Raw genomic sequence first — 15,333 nt, forward strand, 5'->3', positions numbered from 1 at the left:
CTCAAGTTACTCAGATTTCAGTGACCTTCTAGGACAAAAGATGCTTTGTGCGTACCATTATCATCGCTTTTGGGTGCGCGAATAATCCCGTTCAAGCTCCGGTACTTGCACATACCTACTATCAACCGATCGATAGTATTCGCTGTTAAGACTTGTGATGGATGTGATGCCCTGCCTCACACTAACGAATCTTCCGTAGTCTGCACTAATGTATTACTATAAAAGGTTTATTCTGCTCTCACATAAATATTTATGTTTATGTATGCATGTATGTGTTTATGTATGTATCAGTGGCGGTTCTTCGGGGGAGGGAAGGGAGGAACGTCCTCCTCACATTTTTGTTCTTTTGAAAGTAAATACCGAATAAAATATGTGCCTTGAAATTCGAGGAAGATTCGATAATTTTTAAGTTCACAGCTATAAAAAAACCTCGGTTGATCGAGTTTTAAACGACGCGCGCTCATGGGCTGCTAGAAAGCTGCGAGAAAGATGCGAGATTGTTTGTGTAGAGGAAAGTCAATCCATTCCTCCTTTATTACAGTTTACAGACATAGACAACAGCGCACTAGCGGCCAGAGAAAGAAGCAGAGTTTTAAAGCAAGTAAATGAACGGATAGGGAGGAGATCCTCCTCTGAATCAGCGCATGGGCGGGAAATAGAAACTGACTGGTCGTGCAGCAAGCTCGCTACCGCTGCCATCTAACGATGTTGCATTCAACCAGACTATAACACATCTAAGAGGAGGCACAATAAAAACAGTTTTAACGTAAAGCTATGAAAGACACCATATAAACTTTTTTTTTTTAATTAAAAATCGAAAATATTATTCATTGCACTTTATATAGGCTACTATTCATGGTGTGAAACTTTGAAGGATATTTGAAAGTTAAAGTTGGGTTTATATAAAACAAAGAGGAAGTAGTTAGTTCTACATTACTATCGCAGATCTTTCGGCCCCTGAAATTCACTTCCATTCATTGTCTACTAGATAGGGCAACAGCCAAGTTGTCAGTTTTGTACAAATATATTTGAAATTGAAGGAGGTACTCAAAACTGCATTATTTTTAACATTAAAAATTAATCGGGAATCGGCAGCTTTGAACAATAATGGTAGTATGACTTTACAAGACCTGACATTCTTCAAAAGCTTGTGAAACTGAACTTGTAAAATGTACATGTGTGAACACAGACCACGTGGGTGGGTGTAGTGTTCTCGCTTTCCTCAGATTATTTCCCATTCCCATTTCCGTAAAACGATTCCGATTACGTGCTAGTAGCTATAGTCTCTACACGTGTGATGCTGTAGAGTGCGCGAAAAATGCTGCGAGGTTGTGAATTTCCTTGTAACTGTTAATTTTTGCAATTATTCAACAATGACTCGAAGTGAAATCATAATATATTTTGGAAAATTTAGGAAACTCAGTTTACAAGAACAGTATTGCTATACAGAAGTGAAGGCCAACCCCAACACTACCTGGTCTTACATGTATGTATGTAGGCTAATTTGTAGCAGGTGTTATTTCGTGCTGTTAACGTCTTTCCTCCTCTCCAGAAATACGCAGGAGCCGCCACTGGTATGTGTGTATGTATACATGCATGCATTTATGTATGATTATGTATGTATGTATTTATGTATGCTTGTTTCTTTGTATATATACATGATTATGTATGTACAGTAAAACTTGGTTATAGCGACCTCGTTTTGTGCGACACCTCTCCTATAACGTCAAATATTCTGTGGTCCAAACTAATTCCCCATAAGACATATGCTTTCCTATCTTGCTTAATGGAACAAACGTATATGCGTCTACCTCGCATATAACGTCATTTTCAACCTCAGTTTGGAATAAGATTTTCTAAGAACCAAAGTATTTTGAGAAATATTTTGTTGAAATCTGGCCCTGACAAATTCTTTACTGTCCCCTTCTGTCATAGACCTCTGGAATGCAGGCGGATTCCCCACCCCATTGTAACCTGGCCGAATTCATGCGGTATTAGGTCAGTTTCGACAGGAAGTTTTCACTATACGCATTTTAACGCAGTATGGGCACTAAAAGAAGTGAGTGACGCTTTAGAAGTCATCAGAATTATGAACATGTTCTATGAAGCTAGGAAGGGAGTAGTGAAATTGCAACTGAAATTATGAACATAGAACGTAATTTAGAAAGTGTGTATTGGGCAAGTACGAGACAACAGAGTAAAATGACTGATTACTTTACTCCTAAGTAAAGTAGTTTGGTGAGTACTGAACATACGGTTTTAATACAGAATACTCTATTTATAATTGTAGGCCTACGTGTATTTTATTATGTTCGTGGTAGGCTTAAAAGTCAATATATAAATCTAAAATAAGTTTAATTAAGTTTGTTATTTTTCATTTTCCACCTTACTAGATTGATAATGTGAATCTTGGTTACAACGACACTCGTTTATAACAACATAATTTTAAGGTCCATTGGATGTTGTTATAACCAAGTTCTACTGTATGTATGTGCTTGTCTCTTTGTATATGTACTGTACATGATTATGTAGGCAAGTCATTAGTAAGAAAAGTTTGTTATGACATTAATTATATTGCCACCGACGTAGCTCTGTCGGCTAAGGCACTTGTCTGTCGATCCAGAGCTGAGCTCGGCCGTGGGTTCCCACTTACGCTGATTACTACCTGGTTGTGTTTTTTTTTTTCAAAAATTTTCCCAAACCAAAAGACGAATGTCAGGTAATCTATGGCGAATCCTCGGCCTCATCTCGCCAAATACCATCTCGCTATCACCAATCCCAACGACGCTACATAACGAACTAAAAATACTAATTATTTATTTTCCATTATTGAAAATAAATCAGTATGTACTAATTCGGTTCAACGGCGTGCACGTTGTACTGCTATATAAACTTCCTACATAGGCATTTCGTTACGAAGACTCTTAAAGTAACTTGTATATTCACTATCACATTCCTCTTGGAGAAATGTATGGTAACAATACAACTCACAATTCAGGAATGAGTACTGCAAATTATAAGCTATAATTATGAAGGTTAAAATGTAGATTAATATCCACTTTAGAAGTGACTCTTGAAGACCTACCATGCCTGTTAAGAAAATTACCATTACGTTTCAAGTTGAGAATCATATTAAATGCAGACACTTGTACTGGTGATGTAATTAATTTATGAGAAATTTCCGAAAATAGATCGTTACATTTTAATCATATTGCAGAGAGGACATGATATACGAAAGTACCAGATTGTTAACATGTACAGCTATGAAACAACAAAGTTGCCGCAATCGTGAACAGCGAATATTTTCTAAGTCCACTTCGGATAACAGTGATGTTACTTACTTACAAATGACTTTTAAGGAACCCGGAGGTTCATTGCCGCCCACACATAAGCCTGCCATCAATCCCTATCCTGTGCAAGATTAATCCAGTTTCTATTATCATGTCCCACCTCCCTCAAATCCATTTTAATATTATCCTGCCATCTACGTCTCGGCCTCCCCAAAGGTCTTTTTCCATCCGGTCTCCCAACTAACACTCTATATGTATTTCTGGATTCGCCCATACGTGCTACATGCCTTGCCCATCTCAAACGTCTGGATTTAATGTTCCTAATTATGTCAGGTAAAAAATACAGTGCATGCAGTTCTGCGTTGTGTAACTTTCCCCATTCTCCTGTAACTTCATCCCTCTTAGCCCCAAATATTTTCCTAAGCACCTTATTCTCAAACACCCTTAATCTCTGTTCTCTCTCAAAGTGAGAGTCCAAGTTCCACAATCATACAGAACAACCGGTAATATCACTGTTTTATAAATTCTATTCCTTCCAGTGCATCCTTCAATATGCAGTTCCTTCTTAGCCTTTTACCAAGCTTATTTCTCTTTATCTTCCTGATCAGTTTTAGCTTTATTCTTTCTTCACCCATACTTTCCAAATACGGCTTCATTTCTTACTTTGTCTGTTCATTTCACAAGCTCGAGTGCGCTCTATTCATCTCCATATCCACATATCAAATGCTCCCTGTCTTTTCTCCTCACTCATCATAATGCCCAGTTTTCTGCCATACACATTACCACTCTACACTCAAAGCATTTCACTAGTCTCTTCCTTAGCACTTTTTTCAAAGGTGCGCAGAAAATTAATTTTGTATTTTAGAGGAATTACGCATAGACCTAAGATATTTTCTCTTGGACGGATCGCTTTCGTGGTGTTATTAGTTGAATGGCAAGTAATATAGCCTAGTTTCTGCCATATTACAGTGTTGAACAATATATTTTCATCGAGCAAGGTGACTGAGGAATAACGCAATGGACTCGCAGTCTGGAGATACCGGATTCGTTCCTGATATCGACCAATCTGGTCTAGGTTTTTTTCTGTGGTTTTCCTTGACTGAATATAACTAATTTCAGTTAAATAAAGGCGAATGCCAGATTGAATCCCATTTACCACAAAATAGCGGACATAGTACTACGATGACAAGATTCCCAACAATAGAACTAAGCCTATAGACTGAAAGTAAATACAGATCAAAAATATGTTCACATGTATACCAAATATAAGTAATGCTTGTCATAAACGGCAATATAATACTCGAGTTCAAGTGTTTAAACTTAAACAGAAAATTGTTTTGAAAACTAGCTAATAGCATTCACGGCCGACTTGATATTCCCTTCGCTTTTTTGTAAAGGAAAAGCGAAGCGAGCATCAAGTCGGCCGTGTTGCATTTCAGAATAAAACAAAACACATACTACAGTAAACAATATTACACGAAGGCAATGATCTGCAAGAATGCTGACATATTTAGAGCTCAAATTAAATTGTTTATTAAAAAATTAACTTAATAAAAATAATTTATAGGTTCGATTCTGTGGTGTGTAATTTTCTGGGTACAGCTGTGTATTGGATATTAAAAACTACAAAACTTGAGGTGGTTTAATGACATTATTACCATTAGAAATGAAATATTATTGTAGTTAATGCCATGATGTGACTATTTTTCATTAATTATACATATTAATGCTATATTGATGATATGAAAGTGAAACGTTTTGGGGTTATATAAGTAGATGTGGAGAATAACTTAAATTAGATTTTTATTTCTATATTTTACTGAGTGGTGGCTATATAGTATATGTTACTGAAAGCTATAAAACTTACTTAAGATAATAATATTATTAAAAATCAAATATTTTTATAATCATTAATCAAGTGGGGTTGGGTCTTTTTCATATATTTAATGGCAGTGTGGTGTAGATATTTATATGCGTGGTTCTCTTCAGTATTGGCTCGAGATAGAGTATCTTTCATTGTTATGGAAGTAAATAACTTTCCGAATGTCTGGTATTCTTCATTAAAAATAAATCTGAAAAATGTTTATTTGGACGTCTAAGAACTTAGTTTGCAGCATATGCTGCACAAGCAACTAGTTTACTATAACCCCACAATTTATAATTATTGAAGTGAGATGTCTTTCTGTTTGTATTGCAAAAAAAATATATCTTAGTGTACTGTGTTGAAAATAGCTTTATCTCCTTATTTCAGTTCATAATATATTGTTCTGTTTCAGCATGCAAGGAAATAGGCCGAACAGAAATATTATTTGAATATGATGAAAGCTGTGACATATAGACACTAAAAACAATGAAAAGAAAAATAGTCAGGTAATAAGGCAGTTAAATGCTTGAAAAAGGAATTTATATAGGCACTAAAATACAAAATAGGCTGTTAATTGGCACTTATTACAATTCAATTATTATTTTCAAATTATGGTAAGTGAAGGTATTAACGCCATAAATTAACAAAATGGGTTACAAATGCCCAGTAATATGGACAATAATATTGATATTTTAGATATTAATCACTTGCAGCCTTTCATATGGAATGTACTGTACATTTCAAAAGTTGTAATTGTGACAAGGTTTTACAACAATACAAGTAAATAAAAGTATGACGCATACTGGCGCTATTACCAGCAAAAAAGGTAATAACGCCACTTATTCTTTTTAGAACAAAGAAACATGTTTATAAGCAAAAGTGTCAACGTAAGATTATGATATAGAATTAAACAACTATAAATGGTTAAAAAAAAAATCCTCAATACTCATTACCAGATAACTTTAAAAGTTCAATCAGGGTCACTGTCATTGAAAAGTGCACAACTGTCCAGTTTGAAGAGTCCAGTTTCTTTGTGCTACTCATGTCACAGGTTTCGTGGTATCCAAATCCAGTCGAATATCCTTAAATTAGAGACGATTAAACTGAAGTTTATTCTTGCAGCTAGATGGCGTTATTACCTGCAGTCGCAAATTCTATTTTAAATGAATAATTACCTACCATAATATAATATTATAAATTTTAAAACAACTCCATTCCACTAAACATAAGAACACATATAAACGAATTTCTCATAACATTTTATCGTTCACTATATTTAAAATTCAATTATCTGTACTTACTTAATGTAGAATACAATATTCACGTCACTCGACAATCAGCTCAAGCAAGAACTTCTCCAATTAAAGATTGTTAAACTCATATTAAAGACAGAAATACGTTTCCTTGTTGGTTCCAGGTGTTTAAGAAAGGTTCCTGTAAACACCACACTTGCCTAACTAGGACTGCCAACGCAGATTTTCAAGTAACTAATTACAAAATATTAGATGGCGTTATAACCTGCATGGATTTAATACCCTCACTCATCCTAATCTTTGTGATGCTTTTAGCAATGTGTAAAGTTACTGTCGTGGTGAAAACAATGCACAATGCATTTTTCCAAATTCTCCATTGCAAAGGAAGTTCTTCTATTACTAAGAATATTCTGAAATACATTAAGGCCCAGTTGTATAAGACTCCCTGACTAAAGATCAACTTTGATCGAAGATCGAAAAGTAAACCGAGTTCAGACACTTCTTCTATTGTATAAAACTTTTCTGCGATCAAATTACCTTGGTTCAAATGCAATCTAAGTTCACGTGAAAAGGATTTGGCAACATCGCATAAACAGGTGAAATACGTGATGCGCGGACCATGTTATACAGGTTTGTTCAGTGTTGCCAATCTAGCGATTTTAACTCTTTTTCAACAACAATTTCTTTTAACTTTTATATTGCTTAAATAGGGAATTAGTGACCTTTTTAGCACCCCATAGTGACAAAATTTAATCTTTCTTTGTTGATAATGAGAAATCTAGCGACTTTACAACTACTTTTTCGCGACTTTCCGTATTACACTCTGTTGGAGACACTGGTTTTTTTTTTTTTGCAATGTAAATAATGGCGGACAATAAGATGAAGGTTGACTGTTCTCCAAGTTGTTATCATGTTATGGTGTTTGATACTGCTAAACATAATAAAGCTTTATAAAACGACAATTTTCGTTTAGTAATACAGTTAATTGAACATTTATGAATGTACCTATCATATCCATTAATAATTAATGGTTGTTATAAACATAATATAATTATAGATTATGTTATTTGATACTGCTGAACACGATAGAGCCTTATAAAATATAAGAATGTTTGTGTATTAAGGCAAGAAATTGAAAGAAATATATATAAATGTACCTAACATATCTATTAATATTAATGATAATGGATATTTTATTTGCACAATCTGTCACTCGTATATTTCAAACAGAAAAGAAATAACTGAACTTGGATCATCTAACTTAATAGGAGAAATTTCTTCAGTCAAAGTTGACTTTAGTTTGAGACAAATTAATCTCAGATTAGACTTTATACAACACAAAATTCCAAGTTCAGCTGAAAGAATGATCAATTTAACCTCTGATCTAAGATTAAATGGTTTATACAATCGGGCCTAAATGTTCTTTAAACCTCACAAGATGTGAGTAACCCGATGTGGCTTCAGTCCGTGCAAATTGCTGCACCTTTCCACGTAGTATAGCCTCTATTTTCATTACTGTATCCTATCTAGGAATCCTATCTTTACAGCCTTCTCCATAGTAGCATCTCCACTCTTCAATCTTTCGTGACGTTAAGTTATATTTTGCATAGTGTGCACTGAACAGGGTCTTGCATTTTTGTTAAGGCCCGGTTTTATAAATACGGTTAATCTAAAGATTATGTTAAAGCTAAGTTAAACCTAACCATGAGTTTAACTCAACGTGCCGTATTACAGAGTCTCGGTTAAGTTAAACCGTAGTGGAAAACGACTGGTATTACTACTAGGAAAGAAAAGACAACGATCGCAATTGTTTAATTATATTATTGACTAGCCGTACCCGTGCGCTCCGCTGCACCCGTTAGAAATAAATATAAAGTAATTACATAAAAATAGGACATTTGATCCAGGGAACATTCGTGTTTGCTAGAAGGATAAATCGTTTAATATGTTACTTAATTTAAATTGCATCCAAATAATTAAAATGCGATCATTTTGGTCCAGAGACCACTCATTGGTGCAATGACACTTCCTTTAACATGTTTCTAATTTTTATTACATGCAACCATAGTTTAATGAACATTGACATCATTTAGATTTATTGTGTATCCTTTATTTTACTTGTTATAGGTTTCCATTGAATTATGGTAATAACTTAATTTTAACCCTTGTTTTCTACGTATTCAGTAAATGGCGTTTGGCCCACTATGGTTCTGAACTCTTCAAATAACTTATATTATATTATATATATATATATATATATATATATATATCAGAAGCTACTGTAATAACATTATAGGATTATGTCCATCTAGAGAAACTACAGTTTCCAATGATGAAATAATAATTAATTATACAAATCGGTTAATTTAGCTTATAGACGAAGTCATTTGTTTTTTATTTCATTATACGGCCTTAGATGGCAGTTATTTTAATTTTAAAACTAATTTATCTCATTAAATATCAGTCCTATCAAAATATTTCAAGGAATAAAACTTATCGCAAATTATTTTTAAAGAAACTTTTATTATGTAATATTTTTCACAAAAATCAATAATAAGCGAGATATTTCGATTTATTTAATTCAGGTCCCCTTATAACCCCCCTTTTAAATAATGTATTTTGAATGCCATACAGCCTAAAATCTAAGTTACAACGAACATAATTTATATTCCAATTTTCATCGAAACCGTTCATCCATTATCGCGTGAAAAGGTAACAAACATACAGACAGACAGACAGACACACATACAAACAAAAATAAAAAAAAAGCGATTTTCGGTTTCAGGGTGGTTAATTATATATGTTACGACCAATTAATTTTGGAAAATCGAAAATTACCAGAAAAATTTCGGCTACAGATTTATTATTAGTATAGATTTAAAATAGCCGACGCTCGTGGAGAACCTTCATTAAGAAACATCTTTGTTCTTCGATATCAGAGAGAGTATCATAAACAAACATAAAGAGGATCAATACCGCGTATGTCAGTATGCTTGTCAGACAAGCTCAAATAGTTTCTTAACGCTGGCTACCAACGTTATACTCCCAAACACAATGCAACCAAACTAAACCTTGCATGACCATCTGCGACGTACCTCCATACAGAATCAACTGAGTAATGAAGTAATGATATTAGTGTGCGTATTTATGTGTTGTCTAGAATATTTATGAAACAGAATTCAGTCAAACAATAAAACTATTTTTACGAGTCTACTAAAATTAGGTAACATTATTAATGTGTTTATAAATCAGGCCCGATAGTAAATCTTACCAGGAGACTGTTTGCCACACACAGTACAATGCGCAATAGGTTTATAGTAGATTTACGGACACCTCCGAAAACTTCCATCGTTTTCAGCAAGCCTACTATCAGAGGAAAAATAGCGCAACGCAACTAGTAACTGATGCAGAGATTCAAAAGAATGTTTTCAAAAATAAAAAAGAAATAATCTATCTTTTCAAATAATATTTAAAGTCAAACCCTAAAACACTTATTTTTGTACTTTCTCGATTTTCTGTTGCATGTTGTCTACGAGTTTCAATTTTTAGAAACAAGGTTAGGACTATAACCTAATTCTGAATATTAGGATTGTCTGCTTCGAAAGACTCAATCTTTTTTAAAACATGTTCATTTAAGTATATTTCAAAGTGGTGCACTCTATTTCGAAAAATTCTTGGTCGCCGTGGTCGTTCAGTAATATTGATCACTCACGTCGTCACTCATAAGTTCTTGGAAAACATCTACAATATCTATATGTATTGCGGGAACCGCCATCTTGCACTGTTGAGCCTTCAACTGGTGTTTAAACGGCAGAGAACTGCCGATCAAGTTAAACTCAAGTTAACTAAAGATTAACTAGTAGTTAAGGTTTATAATTCGAAGCAGAACGAAATCTTCAGTTTAAACTGAACGTAAGGTTTAAACGGCGTTTATAACACCGACCGTAAATGTTATGTTAATGACACTAATCTATAGAGATATTCAGAGTGGAAATTTGAAGTTAGCGAGAAATGCCCGACAAATTTTGAGTCCTTTGCCAAGGACAGTTGTTTCATGCGGCTTATAAAATACGGCAGGGAACTTACGACTTTACCTTCCCCCCCCCTCCCCCGAACAAAACCATGGTAAAGATTTTAAAATCCATCGCCCATGGTCGTCTTTGAACCCGCGAACCTCGGATGAATCAGCTAGCATGTTAGCTACTAGACTTCCGAGGACTAATTATGGTATTCTTTTCGATTATTTTCTGTCCCTGAATCAGTGTACGGGTACATCTCACTTGACTGCTCAAATGTGAACATCTTGTCTGTTCAGCAGAAGAGCAATATTTTCCTAACAGTTAGTACTTAAGTCGGAACGATTTACCCCTTTACCATGACGCATCCTCCGATGTGGCTTTACAGGAAGAGAATTGTTACGTCTCATACACAGCATTACCGTATATTGCAATAGGCACACGCACAAAACTCATTTCCGACTAAATCTCACCTCGACGTCCCCTTCCCCAAAACTGTCTCTCCCCCTTCATCCTCTCTTTTCGACTTCTACTAACCCCTCATGTTTCAACCCTTTTCATTCTGATCCAGAATGCCTTCCAGCTAAGCTTTATAGTGCTTTGTATGAAATTCCTAGAAGAGGGGATGAAAGGGACATAAATGATAGTGGCACCCATCACGGTGTTGCTGCTGATGACGATAGCCCTCGTGTAAACAGAACCTCATCATCACCTTGCAATTAATCCAGCTCTTGCCCCCTGGATGTCTGAGTAAATACATACGTGTGCAGTGCATACCATGCGTGAAATTATTAGTAATTCCAAGTGGGTGGTAACCGCATTCTAGTTATGACACGTCAAAGCCGAGGGGTGAACCACATCCACCGCATTTAATCAACAATAATAAAAGAGTAGTTGAAATTAATAAATATATGTTACACATGTTGAAATAGAGGCAACGGAGTTTATAAATAATACAGGGGAGTTCAACAAGACTGATCTCTTTTCCTGCATTATGTAATAATGCTGTACGCGAAGAGATTATTGTATGACCGACGAATTGGAAGGAACATAGTAAATAGGATAATGCACTCATAAATAAATCATATACAGTATTATTTGGACAAAATCAGGTTTCATTTTCAGGCACTTCAGATATTTGAAAAACCACACAAGTTCCTTTTTATCCAAAATGAGTTTATTGTTTTCTGATATTGTCTATAGAACAAAATATACCTGTCCGCCTCATTTCAAGTGATAATGTCATGACAGTATTTTCCCGAAGAGGATGAAATCAAAATATTTTATGCAGAGATATTTTCCTGGCCTACTCATAATAGATATGACGCACTTCAGGAGCTGTATGTAGTATGAGATCTCAATGAGATTTCATTGGTTTCACTTTAAAATGTTCTAGAATTTATTTACTTTTGATTTGCAATATTAAGAATACTAAAATATTATGTACTAAATTTCTACCTAATAGCTTTTGCTATCATTAACTTACATACAAAATAAATACAAACTATTATAATTTTCGCTGACATTTCTGATATTTAAGAAGCAAAGCATGTTCAGGAAATTTAGGGTACTCCGGTGCTCTCAAATATAATTAAACGTTTCCTCAAACTATCTATAAATATTGCAATTCATATGAAAAATATACTCTAAAAATCATAAGATCGTGGTCCAATGTTCATAAGGTGTAGAGAGTTTATTTTTTGCAGTTTTCTGAAAACTTATAAATAAAGATATATTATGTATGCAAATCAAGATTTCAGGTATAAGTCCCTGTTATACCTGAAATCTTGATTTGCATAATACACGTCACTGTTCGTTAACAGAAAACCACAATTTAAGTCACGCGGAGTTAGTGTGCACTCGAAGTTGGTTGCTTGACGGTTGTCAGCCCACTTTGAGGTCTGTGGATATAGAGGGAAAAATTGGATCGGTGTCGGTTAGAGTTCCCGGGTAGCTCAGTGGTAGAGCGTTGGTACGTTAAACCAAAGGTCCCGGGTTCGATACCCGGCTCTGGAACAATTTTTCCCTCGAAATTATTCATATATTATGTAGTTTTTCAATTCTGAAAGAGCCGTTTATTTGTAAGCTTCGCTGCAAGGTAATGTGGTTTAAAGCTGTATATAAGCAAATATACTATTTCAAAGGAAGAAATCATCTGAAGACTAAAACAATAACTTTTAGTAACAGAATATTAAAAAAATGTTTTATTTTGATATGTAATGTCTCTAATCTGCCTAAATTAATAGAAAACAAAAGGATTTTGTGAAACGGAAATCCTGCTTCATTTGTTCTGGAACTACTTACATCATATCCGATAAACTAAACGAGTTCATTCCTATACCCAAGTGGAATCAGTACGTAAACATAATCTACATGGAAGAGTTCATTATAATCAATTTAAGGTTGCAATACATTTTGAACATAATGTTATTCAGTTGCGCTTTGATATGGACGCGAACAGATGAGTGCACAACACATGCGTAACTAGTGTTGCCATATTTTCAAACATGACTTCTCGTATAAGCTAGGTGAAATTCTCGTATTTTGATGGAAATTCTCGTATATTTACTTAAAACACTATTTAATATAAATAATGTTCTAGGTAACCATGTATTGTGGGTCCCTATCACCACGGCATGGCGCGTCCTCAGGTTGCGGATCAAGGAGACGGCCTCCAGATTTGGAGGGTAACTGTGAATATATTGAATAAGCAGTCCTCCAGCTTGGGGGTTGGGCGAAGGACTAACATCCCATCACCGTAAAAAAACAACTTGTTACGAAACCTCAAAATTAGTCTTGGAATGGGACTGATTCTCTGTCACGACCACAGCAAAGGAATAAGGTTATGAGATTTGGTACTTGGAATGTAACAAGTCTATATAGAACAGGAGGGGTAACATTAGTAGCAAAAGAACTAGCTAGATATAGAAATTTGTGGGAGTACAGGAGGTTAAATTAGATGGGAATGGCATATCACAAATAGGAGATTACTCATTGTATTCTGGGGAAGGAAACATTAATCACCAATTAGGAACGGGATTCTTTATCCATAACAGAATAAAATCAGCAGTAAAAAAAAAAGGTAAAATTTTTCAGTGACAGGTTATCGTATTTAATACGTAAGAGTAGATTCTCTGATATCGTAGTTATAAACGCTCACGCCCCTACAGAAGAGAAAGATGACCATATAAAGGATTGCTTCTATGCAAATAGAGTGTTAGTTGGGAGACCGGAGGGAAAAAGACCTTTGGGGAGGCCGAGACGTAGATGGGAGGATAATATTAAAATGGATTTGAGGGAGGTGGAATATGATGGTAGGGACTGGATTAATCTTGCTCAGGATAGGGACCAATGGCGGGCTCATGTGAGGGCGGCAATGAAGCTCCGGGTTCCTTAAAAGCCATTTGTATGTATATGTATATAATGTATTGTATAATAAAAACTACGATTATTTTATCATAATAAATGCAATCTCAATGATTAGCCTTCAAGGAGATGAGGCAAACGAGGTGTAGCCGACATGGTATGTTTTTGTGGCGCACAGAAAAGGTGACACAGACTTGGGGCGTGCTACCTCACTTGGAGTTTTGTATTAGTAGATTCTGTTACGATAAGAACAGTTGGATGTGGCACTTTCACGAATAGAGCCAGGTGCAACGCCGTAATTCTAAAGGGAGAAGGGACAGCTGAAGGAGAAGTGAAAGATTCTTTTCCATTGTGCCGGTAATTCCTCACAAGTATATCCATAAACCTTCCACTTTCTACTACTATCTATTTTTCTCGTTCTCGTCAGTGACACTTTCGACCGCAAAGAGGATTGATGGTGTCAGTGTTTTAATGAACACTGTTGGAATCTGCCAGGGGTCTCCATCACCACTACGACACTGTAGTGCACCTATTACTGTATAAATTGAGTGATTAAGTACCGGTAATAACAGTTATACAGAGTGTTAAAAATGTATGAAATATAACTCATAATTTGTTAAATTTTAATTTTGCAAAAACAAGTTTTATAAAAAAGCTGTTAGAAATTAACCATACAATATGGTACCAGTGTTCCAAAATTATTCAGGCATAGGCTATAGGCTATATAATGTGACAGTAAACTTAATTTTTTTTAATGGCACTCAGTATTGTTATTTATATATTCCCAATCCCCATTAAATTTTACGTATGAATGTATAGAAATTTTATCCATTCACCTGTTTCATGTCTTTTAACTATTTATTAAACATATGGCGAAGTGCATCAACATTGATTAAAAACGCAGTAATCATAGATTACGAAACGACGGTTAAACAGTAGCCGTGGTTAAAATGTAATTTATGTGCAGCATTCATAATCACCGATTACTAAAACATGGCTAGCTGACACCTCATTTAACCAGAGTAAAGTCTATGATGGTACATTGTTTCTACAAAATGACTAAAGGAAAGCATCCATACCGCTGCAAAGATAATAGTCAACGTCTAAAAACGACTGCGCTCACTATATTCTACATCGAAATGAACATATCCTACATTTTCGCGTTGCATTTGTTTGCCTTTGGGCGCTGTTATATTTGTGAGTTCCATTTCTTTGTTTTTCAGTACTTTTAGGTTAAAATCGTACAAAATGGAAAATTGAATCCAAAAATGATTATATCCCAATGTTAGGTTGAAGTATCGATATACTTAATTACTAGATTTAAATGTAGGCCTATTATATAAAAAAGATGGAATATCCATAAAGGAAAAGGATGCAGAAAATTGGTAGGAATGTGTGTACGATCTTGGACTACACCAGGGAATTGTGCATTATCCTAAGATCCATCCATAACCTCTCTTTGTTCAGCCAGTGACATAGAGAAAGAGATACTGGTATTCGAGTATTCCCTCTTAAAATACAGAAAATAATAGTTACATAGAATC

At 34.9% G+C, this 15,333-nt stretch overlaps 1 non-coding gene across 1 annotated transcript; it reads left to right on the forward strand.

Annotated features, from left to right (window-relative positions):
- Nucleotides 1–12,367: 12,367 nt before the first annotated feature.
- Nucleotides 12,368–12,439, forward strand: TRNAN-GUU (transfer RNA asparagine (anticodon GUU)). The gene has a single exon. It is a non-coding gene; the product is annotated as a tRNA-Asn (tRNA).
- Nucleotides 12,440–15,333: the final 2,894 nt, after the last annotated feature.

The sequence above is a fragment of the Periplaneta americana genome, chromosome 9 (assembly GCF_040183065.1).
Source record: "Periplaneta americana isolate PAMFEO1 chromosome 9, P.americana_PAMFEO1_priV1, whole genome shotgun sequence".
Classification (NCBI taxonomy): Eukaryota; Metazoa; Arthropoda; class Insecta; order Blattodea; family Blattidae; genus Periplaneta; species Periplaneta americana.